The sequence below is a fragment of the Muntiacus reevesi genome, chromosome 9 (genome assembly GCF_963930625.1).
Source record: "Muntiacus reevesi chromosome 9, mMunRee1.1, whole genome shotgun sequence".
Lineage (NCBI taxonomy): Eukaryota > Metazoa > Chordata > Mammalia > Artiodactyla > Cervidae > Muntiacus > Muntiacus reevesi.
In genome coordinates, this window is record NC_089257.1 from 1,468,251 (window position 1) to 1,486,645 (window position 18,395).

General features: G+C 41.5%; 2 pseudogenes; both read left to right on the plus strand.

Moving 5' to 3' along the window:
* Window positions 1–399: 399 nt before the first annotated feature.
* LOC136174542 (olfactory receptor 5A2-like) lies at window positions 400–5,875 on the plus strand (annotated as a pseudogene).
* A 282-nt stretch (window positions 5,876–6,157) lies between these two features.
* LOC136174543 (olfactory receptor 5AN6-like) lies at window positions 6,158–17,682 on the plus strand (annotated as a pseudogene).
* Window positions 17,683–18,395: the final 713 nt, after the last annotated feature.

Consider the following 18,395-nt stretch of genomic DNA (forward strand, 5'->3'; position numbering starts at 1 on the left):
TGCACATATGGCTGATTCATGTTGTTGTATAGCAGAAACTAACACAACATCCTAAAGCAATTATACTCCAATTAAAAAAATATATGTGGATGGAATGGTAAGATATCTGGGGTTTGATTCAAAATAATCCATCAGGAAAGGACTGTCAGAGGATAAAGATGAAACAAGATATTGCTAACCAAGGGGGTACATAGAGGTTAGTTATATTAATCTCTTTATCAGCGTTATGTGTTTGGAATTTTCCGTTATAGAAAAATTTTTTGTAAAGGAAAAAATAAACACCGCTTGGAAAAAAATTAAAAACTTGTTACATGTCTGTACGAATAAAATGACAGAGCCAGAATGGGAGCCCACCTCGCTCAGTTAGAAGTTTGTTCTCTAAGCACTGTATTTTAGCACATGCCTTGGTCTGTTTGTGTGTGGGTTCCTGCTAATGAAGGGTCCCTTGAAGTGGAAGGCTTCCCACCAACACAGCAGGACGTCTCCCTGGACCTGGACCAGGGGAAGCTCAAGGAGAACACGGCAAGGGGCTGTGACCTAGACTCCGGCGACCGGTGGTTGGCCCTGTTCTCCACCACCCCCAGAGAGTAATGAGCGCTCAGCAATGTTTAGCTCTGACGACTGCTGGGTTTTTACCTTTGGACCCAGGAGTGACAAAGCCCACGTGGAGGCACAGTGCGGCTACCCGTCTCCATGAACGTAATGACGTAATGACGCATCAAGGGCCATTGGAAGACCTGATAATCAAGGAAGGGATTCCAGAAGCAGATGCTACTGTTTGCCTGAGGCCAAAGTATAAAAGAACGGACTGAACCAGAGGCCAGAGGCAGAGCTGATGAAACAGACATAGAGCATTGGGGAACGCAGATGGACTGAAATTTGTAAAAGGTGTTATTGGAGCAAAGCGACCAATAATTCTTCTCTTTTGGCTTCAGAACTCAGGACACTTCTGCCTGATGTAACTCAGTAAGTTTAGCTCCTTTCCTCCCGCCTCACTTACCCAACAAATGACAACTCTAAATTTAAGCACTTCCCACATTTTATCTGTCTAAGGGGCAGAGTAAATCTATTCATCTCCAGGGATGATTAAATGAGTCAATATAAATCAAGTCCTTAGAACAGTGCCTGGTACTCAGTAAGCCCTAATAAATGGTTGTGATTTTATTTTATATCACATATTGTGTGCTCAGTCACTCAGTCGTGTCTAACTCTTGTGACCCATGGACTATACACTGCCAGGCTCTTCTGTCCACGAGGTTTCCCAGGCACGAATACTGGAGTGGGTTGCCATTTCCTCCTCTGGGGGATCTTCCCAATGCCAGGATCAAATCTGGGTCTCTTGCACCTCTTGCATTGGCAGGCAGAGTTTTGACCACTGTACTACATGGGAATCCTCCAGTTGCATGCTATGTTATTATAACTGAGCACTTATTATAAGCCACACACTCTGCTAAACTCCAAGAATAAACAGTGAAGAAAACTCATTCATTAAACAAATATTTACGGAGCCTATGTCCCAGACACTGTTCCAGGGACTCAGGATAGATAAATACACAGAACAAATACAACTCTCTGCCTGCCTTTGAGTAGCTTATGTTCTTAGGGAAGATTTCATTAAGATGAGAAACACCAAACTCATCTAATTTCCTCTTTGATAAGATGAATAGATCAATATTATAGTGAAGAATTGTTGGTTCTTCTTGTTTTTTTTTATTAGCATCCCAAATCTTTCTTTATTTAATAAAAGAATGTATATTTATTACTAGCCTAGGGTTTTGTGAAAGTGTTAGTGGCTCAGTCGTGTCCAACTCTTTGTGGCCAGCCAGGTTCCTCCATCCATGGAATTCTCCAGGCAAGAATACTGGAGTGGGTAGCCATCCCCTTCTCCAGGGGATCTTCCTAACCCAGGAATTGAACCTGGGTCTTCTGCATTGCAGGCAGATTCTTTACCATCTGAGCCACCAGGGAAGTCAATAGGACTTTGTATATACATTGCAATTGTAAATGTGAAAATCCTATACACCGTATATAAATATGAAAGTCCTATACACCATAGGACTTTGTAAATACATTGCAATTGTAAATATGAAAATCAATTCCAACACATTTATTAAGTTAATGTCTTTAAAGAAAGGGACTTAATAATCATAATAAGAAGAAACTGCAGTGAAAGTTGTGTAGGATGGACGTCTAGTGTTCAGAGTGCAAGTTGGCCGCAGTCACTGCTCTGTGGTGAAATGAGACACAGTTGCAAGATTATCTGGATCACAGTTAGTCTTCTTGGCTTTTACTGTTCAGTCGGTGAATAATTGTGGGGAGATTTACAATTTTTAGCAAATACAAAGCTAGAAATAGTACTTATTTTTAACAATTTGATAGAAATATCTTTAACAGACAAAAATTGCACACAGTTGAGGTGTACAGCTTGATGTTTATACACATATATATGCATACACTATAAAAAGATCAACATAATCAAGTTAAATAGCTTCTCTATCATCTCTACATAGTTACCCGTGTGTGTTTGTGTGTCTGTGTGAATGTTTAGTGTGAGAAGATTTAATTTAAGATCTATCCTCTTAGTAAACTCCCAGAGGTGGCAATGGACAGGGAGGCCTTGCATGCTGCAGTCCGTGGGGTTGCAAAGAGTTGGACACGACTGAGTGGCTGAACTGAGCTGATCCCCTTAGAAAACTTTCAATATACAGTAATGTTACCTGTTGTCACCATGCTGTTCATTAGACCCCCAGAACTTACTTATCCTGTGTGAGTGAAACCTTGTACCCTTTGACCAACATCTCGCTCTTCCCTTTACCCCACTCCAGCATGGAAACCATTGGTCTACTCTTTACTTTTATGAATTTGACTTTTAAAAATTCCACATGTAAGTGGGGTCACACAGAATTTGACTGTCTGTGTTGGCTTATTTCATTTTGCAAAGTGTCCTCCATGTTTGTCTGCATTGTTACAAATGGCAAGATTTTCTTTCTTTTTTCAGGCTGAATAGTATTCCATTATCTGTCTATCTATCTTAAATCTTCTTTATCCATTCATCTGTCAAGTTTAGATTGTTTCCATAGCTGGACTATTGTGAATAATGCTGCAGTGAACATAGAAGTATATCTCTTCAAGGTACTGATTTCATTTCCTTTGGATATATACCCAGAAGTGGAATTGTTGGGTCATGTAGTAGTTCTGTTTTTATTTTTGCAGGAACCTCCATACTACTTTCTATAGAGGCTGAACTCATTTACATTTTCACCAATAGTGTGCAGAGGTTCCCTTTTCTCTACCTCCTCACCAACAATTGTTAATAATAACCATCCTAAAAGGTGGAAGGTGATATGTCATTGTGGTTTTGATTTCCATTTCTCTGACAGTTAGTGATGTTGAGAATCTATTCATGTAAAACAATTTTTAATATGATGAATGATGAACACAGTCATCGTTCAATCAATGGTTGCAATGGTTGCAAACATGCCTGGGTAATCAAATTCCATAAAATAATAAAATACATAAACTTTAATTTTACCATCAAGTCTTCCCCAGGGCACTTCTGCCTTTTTACATCCATTTATATTTCTTCATTTTGATGCTATTGTCAGTGCCAGCCTGTATTTCTTAATGCAGAGTGTTTATGGGCTTACTTCATGTCTTAAAAATGATAATTGTGTCTGGCCTGGTGACATCCAAATTTCCCCTTGCCTCGCCCCAAGTATTATCCTTAAATATGCAATGAATCCTCCCCAACTTCTCTTGCTCAGAAAGTGCTGGTTTCTGCTTTTCCATGACTTGGCCAATTTCAGTCAACTTTGCTGTTGCTTACTTCTTTCTCCTCACACCCAAAGGTATGCAAATAGCGCTGTATCCCATAACGATGCTGATCACGCTAGTCCAAATTTTGAGCTTTTTATGATTTTATGCAGTGATGTGTATAAAAACTTATTATAGGGACTTTCCTGGTGGTCCAGTGGCTAAGACTCCACACTCGCCGAGCAGGAAGCCTGGGTTGGTGGGGGAACTGGATCCTACATGCGGCACCTGAAGGTCCCGCATGCCACGACTGAGACCCGGGGCAGCTAAATAAATAAATAAAAATAAATATTTAAAAAGTTTATATAATTAAAAAAATGCCTAGTTCTAAGCATGCATTTACTGATACATGTATATACACTGCACATATGTGTGTTTATATATAGTTATATCCCTTTCCCTTTAATTTTGCTACCTAAAAGAATGGATTGTTTTCATTATGGGTTGAATCTCCTCCCTCAAAATGGAACATGCAAAATATTATAACCAGTTGTATTTACTTCCTTTTTTGGATTCTTATACTAAATATATGTAAAATAGAAGAAATTCTTAACTTTATTGTTAATCTGGGTTGATATTTTCAAGTCAGAAAGTCTAAAAAGCCATAAGAAACCCAAACCTAAAGGAGCCCTGAGACTCAACCTTCCATTTTTCAACTGAGAAAATAAAAAGATTAAATGACTTTTCCACTGTCTCCAGGGAGTTGGGAATGGAGTTTCGAACAAGATTCAGATTTCTGACTCCCAGTCTCTCTCTCCTCTCTTAGACTGCTACTCTTGTCAGCAAAGTATAGAGCACGCAGATTTTAAACAGTACGAAGGGATTATCATAGGCTGACTTGTTCCCAGAAGACTTTGCCTAGCAGGTGGCTAAACTTGGTATCAGCTGTATGGTATTACAGGAAATATCCACTGGTGGCGAAGTCTAACTGACCACAGGCTTGCTTCCCTCTTTTGTGCAGGAAGCAGGTCTGCAGCTGCAGGAAGGAACAGCACCGTTGTGACGGAATTCATCCTCCTGGATTTTCAGGGCAGCCCCAAATGCAGATTTTCCGTCTTGTGTTATTTCTGGGCATTTGGGCTTCCCTAGTAGCTCAGACGGTAAAGCGTCTGCCTGCAATGTGGGAGACCTGGGTTTGATCCCTGAGTCGGGAATATCCCCTGGAGAAGGAAATGGCAACCTACTCCAGTACTCCTGCCTGGAAAATTCCATGGATGGAGGAGCCTGGTAGAAGGCTACAGTCCATGAGATTGCAGAGAGTCGGACAGGACTGAGCGACTCCACTGGGCATTTACCTCCCGACCCTAGCCTGGAACCTGAGCCTCATCGCCGTCATCCGGGTGGACTCACACCTCCACACGCCCAGGTCCATCTTCCTCAGTAACCTGTCCTTCCCGGACGTCTGCTGTGTGTCCTCCACGGCCCCCAAGACGCTCTCTGACACCAGCACAGCGCAGAAAACCATCTCCTTGGTGGGCTGTGGCGCAGTGCTGGGTCTTCTGCAGGCTGGGGCCGACGCGAGCTTCCTTTGCTGACCGCGTGCTTCCTTTTGGCGGCCGTGGCTCTGACCGCGGGGCTGCGATCTGCAGCCCGCTGCCCTGCACGGGCCTCCTATCCCACACCCCTTCTTTCAAGAAGGCGGCTGGGGCCTACATGGGTGGCTTCCTCAGTGCTGTGACTGAAACCTGCTCGGCCTATCGGCACGATTTCTGCGACCTTCCTCCAGTCCCGGTTCTGTCCTGCTCTGATACTTTCCCCTGCCGGGGGGTGACCTTCCTCGCGGCTGTGGGCGTTGGGGTGCTGTCTGTCCTTGTGGTCCTCGTCTCCTGTGGTTGCACTGCTGCTGCCGTCCTATCAGGGCAGCTAAAGGGAGGACCAAGGCCTTCAGCACCTGTGCCTCTCATCTGGCTGCTGGGACCCTCTTCTCGGGTTCTGGTCTCTTCATGTACATGCGACCGAGTTCCAGCTGCTCCCTGGACGGGACAAGGTGGTGTCCATATTCACTGCTCTGGTGATCCCTATGGTAAATCCCATCATCTACAGTCAGGAACAAGGACATTAAAGATGCCATGAGGAAAGCTGTGTAATTTCTCATGGGGATTGCTTTTTCTGACCCTGATATAATGTTCGCAGTGAAGCTGTGAGCTGGTTCACTTGTTCAGACTCATGCAGCTTTGAACTAGTTGATCTACATAATTTGTGCTGATTACACCCACCCCTCCTTTTTTTTTTCCAATATCCCTCTAACAAGTTTCCTATTGCTTATTGGAAAAAAGATTTGGCCATTATTTGTTTCTAGAATGAATAGCAGTTGTATAGATTGAGATTAGCAGAAAACGTCACCATGACGAAGGCTGATCAACTTGGAATATCAAAGTACCAGTGTGTGTCTGTAGGCGGAAGACATTGAAAAAATTGTTAGTCCAGTATTCAAGGCGGAGATTCTTCAGGTAGGTTCAGAATATAGCACTGTAACCTGAGGAGGGGGATTGTTGTTTAGTTTCTAAGACATGTTGGGCTCTTTTGTGACCCCATGAACTGTAGCCCACCAGGCTTCTCTACCCATGGGGATTCTCCAGGCAAGAATATTAGAGTGGGTTGCCATGCCCTCCTCCAGGGATCTTCCCAACCCAGGAATCAAACCAGGGTCTCCTGCATTGCAGGCAGATTCTTTACCGGCTGAGCTACCAGGGAAGCCCTATACAGTTGCTAAGTGTTCTTAAATCATCAGACTTATGGTTATTAATATAAATATGCCATCTTTATTTTTGTGGTCTTATGCAAGTTACTTACAAGCCCCATTTTTCTCATGTGTAAAATGAGAATGATAACTGTATCTACCTCATTTAATTGATGCAACAATTAAGTGAGAATATACATGAGAAGGGATCAGCCAAGTGCCTGGTATGTGGTTGTGTTGTTGCTGTTTAGTCCCCGAGTCGTGTCCAACTTTTGTGACCTCTTGGACTGTAGCCCCCCAGGCTCTTCTGTCCATGGGATTTCCCAGGCAGCAATACTGGAGTGAGCTGCCATTTCCTTCTCCAGGGGATCTTCCGGAGCCAGGAATTTAACATGCATCTCCTGCATTGGCAGGTGGATTCTTTACCACTGAGCCACCAGGAAAGCCCCTGCCTGGTATATAATAATATTTAACAAATGTTAGCTCATATTGTTAGCCATTTAGTCAATATTACTAGTTAATTTTGTTCAAAGCAGGAGAAATTCAGGTTAATGTGCTAAAAAGAGACAAAGCACATAGCTTTATAATGTCTACTCAAATTGGGACATAATAGTCTCAGTAAAAGGCATGCCTGTAATTTCTCACATTTGCCACTTCTTTTGTATATTAGGAAGCAGTTCTTTGGGAAGTAGAAAGAACTTAAGCTCATAGAACTGGCCACGTGTGGAAATCTGATCACTGTGCTAATTTTTTAAAATTGATTTTGATTGAAGTGTAGTTGCTTCACGATGTTGTGATAGTTTCTATTGTACGGTAAAATGAGTCAGCCATGTGGGTACAGATACCCTTCCCTTTTGGACTGCCTTCCCATTCAGCTCACCACAGTACATTAAATAGAGGTCCCTGTGCTATATACACAGTCAGTTATCTGTATTATACATGGTATCAAGTTGCTGTTGTTCCGTTGCTAAGTCATGTATGACTCTTTGCAAAACCATGGACTGCAGCACACCAGGCTCCTCTGTCCTCCACTGTCTCCCTGAGTTTGCCCACATTCATGTCCACTGAGTTGGTGATGCCATCCAACCATCTCATCCTCTGCTGCCCCCTTCTCCTTGAACCTTCCATCTTTTCCAACATCAGGGTCTTATCCAATGAGTTGGCTCTCTGCATCAGGTGGCCAAAGTATTGGAGTTTCAACTTCAGCATCAGTCCTTCTAATGAATATTCAGGACTGATTTCCTTTAGGATGGACTGGTTGGATCTCCTTGCAGTCCAAGGGACTCTCAGGCGTCTTCTCCAGCACTAGAATTCAAAATCACCAATGTTTCAGTGCTCAACCTTCTTTATGGTCCAACTCTCACATCTGCCCATGACCACTGGAAAACCATAGCTTTGACTAGACAGACCTTTGTCAGCCAAGTGATGTCTCTACTTTTTAATATGCTGTCTAGGCTTGTCATAGCTCTGTGCCAATTCTTGCTGCTTCCTGGACACCTTGTCTTTTCCTTATGGCCCTTTTCCTCTACCTTTCTTTATATGTGCTTCATTTCACCAATTTTCCTACTGCCAGAGTCAGTACACAAGTCTCATGCTTTGGATTTATGTGAAGCTGTCACTGGTCTATTATTGTTTCTATTTTTTTCCTGAACAAAGATTCTGACTATAAGATCTTTATAAAAATCTCTTTTGTTTGGCCATATATATATATTTGCTAGTAATGGAAATTTTCTTTTCTCATTTACAAGATAGATGTTTCTTCAGTTGATCCAACTACCCAGGAGAAAGTAATGTTCATTCATTGGTAATAATGAAATCTAGGGACTTCCCTGGTGCTCCAGAGGTTAGACTCTGTGCTTCCACTGCAGGGGATATGGGTTTGTTTCCTGCTTGGGGAACTAAGATCCTGCATACCATGAGGCATGACCAAAGAAAATCTAGTTCTTAAGACAGGAATTGGCACAAAGTTTGAATAAAGCAAAAATGGTCTGGTAAGTAAGCCACATGTTAAATAAAATTTCCCAAAGGAGTGCATTCATTATGGAGTATATATGCAGATATTCATCAAACAGAATATTTTTGGCTCTGAGAGAATCAGGCATTTTATAGATATTGGAAACAGGATGAGGCACATCTCATTCCAGGGAGCAGCTAGCCAGATGGAGATAAATCTACTTTACTAAAATTACCACAATCCAGGGTGTGGTGCTCATTTCACAACAACCCAAAATCTTTTCCAGATGGCTTGAAGTTAGCCAAGTTCAGAAGAGCTGCCTGCATATGCTGGAAGACTGATTTTAGTTTTCAGGGAAGAGCAAAGCCGCCAAGCTTGTCCTTGGGATGGTGGCACAATGCTTCATCTTGTTAAAGAAACCACATACAAAGGCAAATTACAGTGGAAAGTCTATTTGGAGAGAAAGGAATCAAAGCCAAGTGGATAATGTATATCAACACCAGGTACTGGGTCCAAGCAGGCTGAGACCCTGGGTTAGGGTCCTACCAGTTTTTCTCCCCAAACATTCATTTTCCTCTCCTCTAAGTGACCATATTCCCTTTTAATCAATATATTATCTACAGATTGATTAACTGACAACTTTTCTTTCTTTTGGCCTAAGAAATATTTTGTCTCTAAAATGTTTCCTTCACACATTTTAGTTTCCTATCGTGATCTTATTTTGTGCTTTGATTTTTAGCATTTCAAGAAATCTGATTACTGTCCATGTGTATCATCTACATTTCTCTAATTTTTGGTAGGTATATATGATCACACAGAGACACACACACACACATACGTGCACACACACATGCACACATACACATACTCACACACTGACTCTCAAATTAGTGACTGATGCATTAAATGAGCTCTGATGAGATTTTAAACATTTTACCTAAAGATTACTAGTCTCATGTTTCTGGCCGTAAACCTAGGCAAACCTAGAATTCTATGATGACCCACATGAATAAGTTCATATTTGCATTGCCCTTCCTGTGTCCAGATAGCTGATTTGAATCTTCCTGATGGGGCTTCCCAGGTGGCGCTAGTGGTAAAGACCTCGCCTGCAATGCAGGAGACACAAGAAACATGGGTTTTATCCCTGGGTTGGGAAAACCTCTGGAAAAGGAAATGGCAAGCCACTCCAGTATTCTTGCCTGGAGAATCCCATGGACAGAGCAGCTTGGTGGGCTACAGTCCATGGGATTGCAAAAGAGTTGAACACAACTGAAGCGACTTAGCATGATCTACAATTGAACAGGGACAGTCTGAGTCTTACATGGAAGGAGATAAACCACGTATCTGAGAATTCTCCCATCAGTTTGACCTACAGCTACTCTCCCTGATTTCTTATTGTGTCTCCTTGTCCCTAACATCTCCCAAATAACTGGGAGAGAAAAGCCAGGTGTTAATATCTGACCTTTGCTGCTTTTTCCCCATCCTTACTCTTCTTGCTTCCTTCCCCCTTTCTAATGCTGGCCCAGATCTCCCATGTGCAATGCTGCTTATGGATCTGACCAGGAATGAGGTACCCCTCTTTTCTACAAGTTAAAAAATAGCCATGGCAAACTCTTGTAGCCATGGATTGGCACTTTTAGAAACTGGACATGGCAGGATGTTGCATCAGTGTTGCCAGACTAGATGGCTGGCACCATCTGGTTGGAAGACAGACAAACCACACACTTTGGAGGGACCACACTCTAGAAATAGACAGGCCCCTGGAACCCAGGGAGCCCTCAAGGAAGAACAGAGGTTTCCTCCCTCTCAAAACAAAGTTTTTCTGAAATAGAATCACACATTAGACTGGACTTTAATGTTAACATAAATAGAAAACCCAGCATGTCTAAAGTATCACATTGATATTGCGTGGTATATTCTTGTTATTACAATGAAACCTTCTTCTTATGCAAAGGGAGATTAGGTTGTTTTCACTTTACATGCATGTATGCATGCTAAGTCATTTCAGTCATGTCCGACTCTTTGCGACCCCATGGACTGCAACCCGCCAGGCTCCCCTGTCCACGAGGACTCTCCAGGTGAGAACCCTGGAGGGGGTTTCCACATGCTTTTCCAGGGAGTCTCCCTGACCCAGGGACTGAACCCGTGTCTCTTAGGTCTCCTGCACTGGCAGGTGGGTTCTTTTTACCACTAGTGCCACCTGGGAAGCCCTGTTTTCATCTTAAGAAACCTTTAAGGGACAAAATTGATCCGTATGGCTCAGAGGGAGGAAGACCTTATATCAGACTCAATAAAATTCATAGTTCATTTTCTAGCAACTAGAAGTTAAAGAAGTAGCCTGGCAGGGATCATCTCATTCTTGGACTTGACCCCCAGTCTGGAATACAACTGGGATGAGGCTCATTCTGGGACTGAGACGCAGCTGAGGTGTCCTTGAACCTAATCACCAAGAGGCGGGCTGTGAGAAGTCCTTCATCTCAGCACATCTGCCAGCCCAACCTTTCCTTTACTGATTTCATGTGTTCTCTAACACACACTGCTTATAATTTGCTGTGTCATTGGAGCTATTTCTCTCGGTGACACCCTTTTCTTTGCAGTCCCTCTTTTTACCAGAAGGCAAAACAAATATTCCTTCACTGTTTAACACTTTTGGTGTCTGTGGCTTCTGTATCTCAGAAGATTTTGGAATTGTTTTTCATCATACATGCCACCCCTGGTAGTTTTTCAACAGAAGGTCATATGTGAGACTTTCCTGTGTTAGCCAGTTAAATGTCTTTGATGGAAATTCTAGCCCTCTATGTTAATTTTATTTAACAATTACAATGAGGTGTAACTCACCATGAAGGAAAAAAATAGTTAGTGTGAGGGGAAAATAACCTTTTCTGTCTTCAGCCATCATTGCTGGAGTGGAACTGATTCCTACTCTGGGTTTCAGGGTTGAAGATAATTAGATAATTAGATAATTCAAGATAATTAGAAAATATCTGAAATACAAATCAAAGCCACATGAAATGTCATCTCACACCAGTCAGAATGGCCATCATCAAAAAGTCTATAAATAGTAAATGTTGGAGAAGGTGTGGGGAAAAAGGAATCTTCCTACACTGTTGGTAGGAATGTAAATTGGTGCAACCACTATGGAAAACAGTATGGCGTTTCCTTAGAAAACTAAAAATAGTTACCTTATTATTCAGCAATCCCACTCCTGGGTATACATCTAGAAAAGATGAAAACTCCAACTCAGAGAGGTAGGTGCACCTCATAGCAACACTGTTTCCAAAGCCAAGGCATGGAAACAATGCAAGTGCCAATCAATGGAAGATTGGTTTAAGATGGACCATAAGAGACAGTTAAACATTGCCATTCGCAGCACACGGATGGACCTAGAGAATATATCATACTAAGTGAAGTAAGTAAAAAAAACAAACAAACAAATTTTATATGATATCACTTACATGTGGAATCTAAGAATAATACAAATCAATGTATATACAAAACAGAAATAGACTCCCAGATGTAGAAAATGTTTTCGATGTTAGTAATAATATTCCCTTGCTAGCACATTAAAAGTGCATCAACTATATTATTTAAATACTGCAGCTAATAAACATTACAGTGTAAAAAAATCAGGTAACAAAAATGTCATTTAGATTAACATAAGTAAATGTTTAAAGTATTATAAATGTAAAGGAACCACATTCTATTGGAATCATATTCCCTTAATTTTTTTTCTGTCAACTCAGATTCTAACCATCTTTTGTTCAGGGTGTCTCTGTTCATGGTGTCTCTAAGCTCTTTTGGCATTTGTGCATTTTTGGTGAGGGGCTCTGTCTATAAGCCATCCTGAGATTCCTTTTGCTGTTACACCTCTTCTCTTTGGCTCAAGAACCTAATAACTTATCTGCTTGAAAGAAAGGGGTGATCAGATATATGGTGAAGAATATATTAGGTAAAAGCTTGAATAATATTTCAAAAATACTATCTTTAAGCTGTCACATACAGCTAAGTGAAAAATTTATAAAGAGGGTTGGATGGGGATAAAAGAAGAGATTAAAGACTTGTAGAAGCATGACCAGACATTAATTCTAATCTATCACAGCTAATATATTAGAAATAACCTGGGCCTCTTCTGTCCCCTCTAAGATGTCCTTCCCAGGCAGTGTCTGGGGACAGAAAAGCCAGACCTTGAGGACCAAAGGACAGGGCTTAGTCCACCCTAGTGTCTTGGCTACAAAACAAGAATTGCTTCTCCACTAGTACATTGGGAGACAGATGACAGCAAAGTGGGGCAAAAGGAGGTGAGGAGTTACGTCTTGGTGTGTACTTTGGGGAGATTGGTTCATTTATCTTTTCAAACTTTCCTACACACTGTGCCCAGTTCTCCCTCTTTTCCTCCTTTTCTCTGCCCTTCTTCATATAATCACTTTTCTCCCTTTCCTTTTCTTTCATCCTTGAAACCAAACAGATAGAGCCATAGGAGAGGAAAGAGAACTATTTATTTTTCTTCTTTCTGATTCCAAATCTCTGGAAGGTCTTTCTGAATATGATCCATATACAGAGTCCCATCCAGAAGTGGGGGGGGGGGGGAGCTGAAAGCTGGTTCCACATATGACATTAGAGAGTCGAGACTCCCTCTGTAGTACCCAGTCAGACTCAGCATTTCTGGAGGTTTCTGATGTCCTGGTGTTTCTTTCTGCCAGACAGAGGTCTCTGATGATTGTTCTTATGCTTTGGTGATGTAATTTATTTTACTGATCCCAAGGATGGAAGGGACTTCTATACTAGTCCAATGGTTCTTGCAAAAAGAGAGGAATTCCCTTGCTGTCAAAATGTCTCAAAAGATTAATGCCTTGAAGGGAGATCTTGGAACCCAAGTTCAGTTCAGTTCAGTTCAGTTCAGTCAATCAATCGTGTATGACTATCTGTGACCCCATGGACTGCAGCACGCCAGGCCTCCCTGTCCATCACCAACTCCCAGAGTTTAACCAAACTCATGTCCATTGAGTCGGTGATGCCATCCAACCATCTCATCCTCTGTCATCCCCTTCTCTTTTCACCTTCAACCTTTCCCAGCATCAGGGTCCTTTCAAATGAATCAATTCTTCACATCAAGTGGCCAAAGTATTGGAGTTTCAGCTTCAGCATCAATCCCTCCAATGAGCACCCAGGATGATCTCCTTTAGGATGGACTGGTTGAATCTCCTTGCAGTCCAAGGGACTCTCAAGAGTCTTCTCCAACACCACAGCTCAAAAGCATCAAGTCTTTGGCGCTCAGCTTTCTTCACCGTCCAACTCTCACATCCATACATAACTACTGGAAAAACCATAGCCTTAACTAATGGACATTTGTTGGCAAAGTAATGTCTCTGATTTCTAATATGCTGTCTAGGTTGGTCATAATTTTTCTTCCAAGGAGTAAGCGTCTTTTAATTTCATGGCTGCAATCACCATCTGCAGTGATTTTGGAGCCCCCCAAAATAAAGTCTGCCACTGTTTCCACTGTTTCTCCATCTATTGGCCATGAAGTGATGGGACCAGAGGCCATGATCTTACTTTTCTGAATGTTGAGCTTTAAACCAACTTTTTCACTCTCCTCTTTCACTTTCATCAAGAGGTTCTCTAGTTCTTCTTCACTTTCTGCCATAAGAGTGGTGTCATCTGCATATCTGAGGTTATTGATATTTCTCCTGGCAATCTTGATTCCAGCTTGTGCTTCTTCCAGCCCAGCATGTCTCATGATGTACTCTGCATATAAGTTAAATAAGCAGGGTGACAATATACAGCCTTGATGGACTCCTTTTCTTATTTGGAACCAGTCTGTTGTTCCATGTCCAGTTCTAACTGTTGTTTCCTGACCTGCATACAGATTTCTCAAGAGGCAGGTCAGGTGGTCTGATATTCCCACCTCTTTCAGAATGTTCCACAGTTTATTGTGATCCACACAGTCAAAGGCTTTTGCATAATCAATAAAGCAGAAATAGATGTTTTTCTGGAACTCTCTTGCTTTTTCAATGATTAAGCAGATGTTGGCAATTTGATCCCTGGTTTCTCTGCCTTTTCTAAAACCAGCGTGAACATCTGGTAGTTCATGGTTCATGTATTGTTGAAGCTTGGCTTGGAGAATTTTGAGCATTACTTTGCTAGCGTGTGAGATGAGAGCAATTGTGTGGTAGTTTGAGCATTCTGGGGGATTGCCATTCTTAGGGATTGGAATGAAAACTGACCTTTTCCAGTCCTGTGGACACTGCTGAGTTTTCCAAATTTGCTGGCTTATTGAGTGCAGCACGTTCACAGCATCATCTTTGAGGATTTGAAATAGCTCAACTGGAATTCCATCACCTCCACTAGCTTTGTTTGTAGTGATGCTTCCTGAGGCCCACTTGGCTTCAGATTCCAGGATGTCTGGCTCTAGGTGAGTGATCACACCATCGTGATTATCTGGGTCATGAAGATCTTTTTTGTACAGTTCTTCTGTGTATTCTTGCCACCTCTTCTTAATATCTTCTGCTTCTCTTAGGTCCATACCATTTCTGTACTTTATCGAACCCATCTTTGCATGAAATGTTCCCTTGGTATCTCTAATTTTCTTGAAGAGATCTCTCGTCTTTCCCATTGTATTGTTTTCCTCTATTTCTTTGCATTGATCGCTGAGGAAGGCTTTCTTATCTCTCCTTGCTATTCTGTGGAACTCTGCATTCAAATGGGAATATCTTTCCTTTTCTCCTTTACTGTTTGCTTCTCTTCTTTTCACAGCTATTTGGAAGGACTCCTCAGACAGCTATTTTGCTTTTTTGCATTTCTTTTTCTTGGGGCTGGTGTTGATTCCTGGCTCCTGTACAATGTCATGAACCTCCATCCATAGTTCATCAGGCTCTCTGTCTATCAGATCTAGTCCCTTAAATCTATTTCTCACCTCCACTGTATAGTCATAAGGGATTTGATTTAGGTCATACCTGAATGGTCCAGTGGTTTTTCCCATTTTCTTCAACTTTCACCGTATTAGAGAGAGGATTTTCCTACTTAGGTCTATTTCTGATCTTCCTATATTTGTAAAATCTGGAATGAGGAAACTTCACATTAATGCATTTAATGGACACATACTACCAATGTCCATTTACTATCTATTGTCCCCTCCAAAAGAATTACAGTATATCTTCAAGAGAATTTTCTAATTAAGGGTGTAGATTATACATGAAAGGCACAGGTTAACTTGACTTTGATGATTCAAGCTTGTATAGCTATTCAGCTGCAAGAATGAAAAATATGAAGAGTACTTTTGTTTGTAGAATGAAAGCATCTGCTTCTCTCATGTTTTTCTCAGCAGATGCCACCGATCAGGTCCATGGAAGGGGACAGAAATCACACCTCTGTGGTCATGTCTGTTCTCCTGGGAATCTCAGATGACAAATAGCTGCAGCTGAATGTCTTTCCGATCTTCCTAGGGATGTACCTTGTGACCCTCATCTGTAACCTGGGTCTTCTCATCCTGATCAGCATGGACTCCCACCTCCATACACCTATGTATTTTTTCTTCAGTGTCCTGTCTTTTATCGACATCAGCTATTCTTCTTCTATTACAGCAAGGATGCTTTCAGATTTCTTCAATGTTGAAAAAGCGATTTCCTTTGTAGCCTGTGCCGCCCAGGACTTCGTTGCATCCTGCTGGAGTCTGACCGAGTGCTGCCTTTGTTCCTCCTGGCCTATGACAGGTCCGCTGCTGTGGGCAGCCCCTGCAGTACTCCGCCGTCATGGCTCCTGGCCTCTGCCAGAAGAAGGTTGCTGGGGCCTTTGGGAGTGGTTTCCTTGGTAGCTTAGTTCAAGCAGTCTCTTGCTTTAATCTCTGCTACTGTGGGCCAAATCTCATCGGGCATTTCTTCTGTGACATACCCCAGATTATTTCCTTGTCTTGTTACAATCCCTTCATTAGTCAAATTATTATTATTTTTTTGTGGCTGGGATTCTTTCTGGATTTGGTTCTTTCCTCCTATCCTATGGTTTCACTGCAGTTTCCATTCTGGAAATCTCCTCCATCAAAGGCAGTGCCAAGGCCTTCCACACCTGTGCCTGCCGTGTGACAACTATGACTCTCTTCCTTGACACAGGCCTCTCTGTGTAACTATTTCCTAAGTCTAGCCAACCCAAGAAACAGGACAAGGTGATGTCAGTGTTCCATGTTATCCTTATCCCCAAGTTAAACCTTTTTATGTTTGGTCTGAGGAACGAAGAGATCAGAGAGGCCCAGAAGAGAGTGATAGAGGGCCACATGCGGGCATCGGTAAGGGTAACTTTGGTGCTGGTGTTATTACTCTTATAAGGAAGACAAGGGTGAGAATATGTAAGAGAATATTTGTAGGACACAGGAATAACTAAGTAGAGAGATAAGGAAAAGTCTGGCTTCCTTTTTTTTGGAAGCATTACGTTTATTTTTTCATTTTGTTTTTCTTATGTTTTATTTTTATTGATTTATTTATGATATAGTTGTACAATATTTTATATGTTTCATGTGTACAACATACTTGCCCACAATTTTTGAAGTTGTTATTCCATTTATAGCTATTATAAAATATTGGCTATAATTTCCTCTGTTGTGTAATACATCTTTGTAGCTCATTTATTTTATAGCTAGTAATTTTCTCTCTTAACCCCTTCCATGTATCTTACCTCTTCCATTTTCCCTCTTCCTTCTCCACTCCATCAACCACTAGTTTATTCTCTATATCTGTGACTCTTTTCTGTTTTGTTATGTTCTCTAGTTTGTTTCACTTTTTAGATTCTACCTTTAAGGGGTATCATGTAGCATTTTCCCTTCTCTGACTTATTTCACTTAGAAGAATCCCTCTAAGTCCATCCATTTGCTGTAAATTAGAAAATTTCCTTCTTTTTTATTTGGTGAGAAGAATTCCATTATATCTATATCACATTTTTTAACCCATTCATTTATTGATGGACACGGGCTGCTTTCACATCTTGGCTATTATAAATAATGTTGTTATGAATATTGGGGTTCATGGATCTCTTCTCCTAGTGTTTTCATTTTTTGAATGTGTGCTCATGAATGGAATTGCTGCGTCACGTGGCAGTTCCATATCTAGTCTTTTGAGAGCCCCCTCCACCTTGTTTTCCATGGTGGCTGCTGGTGCCACTGTGCTCAGCTGCTGTTGTGTTTAATTTAAAAGCCTATTTCCGTGCTTAGACCCTGGCAGACAAAACCAGGCCCGGAAAACAGGGGTTCTGATAGGTATTATATTTAGTGAAAGGACAAGAACTTAGGAAGCCAAACACACTATTCTTTTACTCACCGTTTTGTTCTTTCCTTTTTAAAATTAAGCATTTATTTATAGATCAATAAAAATATAATAGAATAGTGTATAAAATTAAATACATGCAAATTAATTAAAGTGGACAGTTTATAATCTTAATCTTGAGCAGAAAGTGTGTATGTGTGTGTGAGTGTGAAAAACACACATGCATCGAGACAACAAGAGAGAAGGAAAGAGAAAGAAGAAAAGAGAGACAGAGAAGGGGGAGGAGAGGAAAGAAGAGCAAAGAGAGGTCAAGAGGAGAAGGACAAAATCGTCTACTTTTATTCACAAATCACCTCCTCCTTCCTTCTTACTCCTTGAGCCTTTTTGTGGAGTGTATTGTGAAAAAGAGATGGCAGAAACGAATGGTAGAAAAAAAAGTCACTTTCAAGGTTAAGAGTAGGGGAGAAGCTAGGAAGGTAGAAAGCAGCCACAGCTATCAGTTACTGGGTTTAGGTGGTCCTAGAAGCTGAGCAGGGACTGGGCCAGGGATGAAAGCTGCCATGCTTCTGCGAGTGTGGCGACAACCCTTCTTTAATTTCACAAAGTGTGATTTGTGACCAGAAGCGTGTCCTCCATTGCTTGGCCATGGTGCACCAAGTCTGTTTTGGTCTTCTGTCTGCAAAGCTATGTTAAGAATCTGTTC